The sequence below is a fragment of the Austrofundulus limnaeus genome, unplaced genomic scaffold (genome assembly GCF_001266775.1).
Source record: "Austrofundulus limnaeus strain Quisiro unplaced genomic scaffold, Austrofundulus_limnaeus-1.0 Scaffold25, whole genome shotgun sequence".
Classification (NCBI taxonomy): domain Eukaryota; kingdom Metazoa; phylum Chordata; class Actinopteri; order Cyprinodontiformes; family Rivulidae; genus Austrofundulus; species Austrofundulus limnaeus.
Genome location: NW_013952427.1, coordinates 3574474 through 3576566, shown reverse-complemented (window position 1 = coordinate 3576566; position 2093 = coordinate 3574474).

Genomic DNA, 2093 nt, shown 5'->3' with positions numbered 1-2093 from the left:
CACACACACACACACACACACACACACACACACACACACACACACACACACACCCATTGCCAAGCTGAGAGAAAGTGAGGGCTCGTGTGAATTCCATCCATGCCTGTCTGTTAGCAGCTTGTGAATTTATGACACAACTAACCCCTGGATATGTCCAGAACTCGCTCTACACTCTCACCAACACTCAATGTGTGACTTAAACACACAAAAAATGCAGATTAACATGTTTGCACATGCAGTATGTTGCACTTTTAGTTGTTATATTGTCACAGAAGTCTGTTGTTTTACACATCTGGTGTTTTATCGTCATTTGCAGTGTCTGATATTGGATGAAACCATATTTATGCTGCACTTCAAAATCAAAAGGTCGAAGAACACATCTTTATATTTGAGAAAATTGGCATAACACACATGATTTTATCAAATTTGTCACATAACTGCCATATTTTCTTTTGAATTAGACTCAAAGTAAGAGAAACAGGAAGTGACATCAATAAGGAACTATGAAGAATGGGAACTCTGTGGTCTATGTTTACAGAAACAAATTTATTTGAACTCTGTCTCGTCTTCATCTTTCTCTGATAATAATAATAAATAAAAACATTGGATTCTTCTCTAGTTTGCTGTTACCCTTTTGTAGCAATGCTCTGTTTACATGCAGACATTCCCCTTTGTCATCACTTCCTGTCACTTCACATGCAAACAGCTCAACAACTGTTCACCTCAGTGGTGTGAAACTGTTCTTGTAAAATGTTATTCATGTTATCTTTCCAAAAATGCATTCTTATTTAACACAAAATTTGATGTAAYGGGCACTTTAAATAAAAACAGAAGCCCAAATTATTAATTTAACTCAATAAAACAGATACATGCATGCTTTAAGCACTTTTTAAAACTAAACATAAAACTTATGCTGCAAACTCATTGGAAAAACCCTGAAAGTGTCCCCCAACATAATGTAGCCTAACAGGTTTTAGTGATTATTATTTCAGGTACTCTGAAATTTATACACTATATATACACTTAGCACAATAAGTAAGGAAATTAATGCATCTTGGCTATAAGTCTTATACCAGGCACCATGATTGGCAGCACTTGGGGGTACCAGAAGCTCAAAACAAGTGTCAATAACAACAGCAAAATAAACTGTTTGGCAGAGAAGATTTGGTAATTTTTCATGTGCACAACCCACATACTAAGCTTTATTGCTCATCCCACAAATGCATGTTCCTTATAAATATAACACTATTTGAAGGGGAAATTAAAAGGCTTTCCAATGATATAAGATTTATTGCCAAGAAGCATTGTTATAACAAATAAATAATATGTGAATATGAGTCAGTTTAACCAAAAATGATCATCCTATTCCAACATATTTATCACAAACTAAGAAATGTGTCGTAACTATTTCTCAAAAACAACAACAACAACAAAAAAATGACACAAAGTAACTCAAGCATAAGGACAATGATTTTACAAGAAAACTCATTGAAGTTACTCAACACAACACKTTTAAATGCAACATTACTCTGATAATATGAGGAACTGGGACCTGATGTGATACAATGCTACACATTAGGCTCAGATGTGCACTGCGATGCCAAAACATAATCACTTAAATKTGTCAAGACTCTTTTAACATTCATAGGAATGCATTTGAGCCAACTTAATCTTGCACAAGAGAGGGGGTTATTTTGTTTTACAGGCCAATAATTTTGTGTTGTTTTTTTTAGCAATCAAGGCTCATTGAAGTAAAACAAATCTCTCAGGCAGCACCATAAATGCTGCAGTTTAACCGCAGGTTGTTTGTGACGAAGGGTGGTGTGTTTTGAGTGCGCGCACACGGGTGGGGAGTATAAACCTTGCAGGACCTCGATGACACTGCTGGGTCCGATATTTTCCCACCGTGCAGTATAAATAGTCCGCCGGTGTGGGTGATGGTGGGCATGCTGGGACGTTGGAGGGAGGGTCTCCTCCTCACACAGCAGCACATTCCTGTCCACCTGGCCCTGCTGCACAGGTCAGCTTACAGGATGGGTTCACACACACACACACACACACACACACACACACACACACACACACACACACAC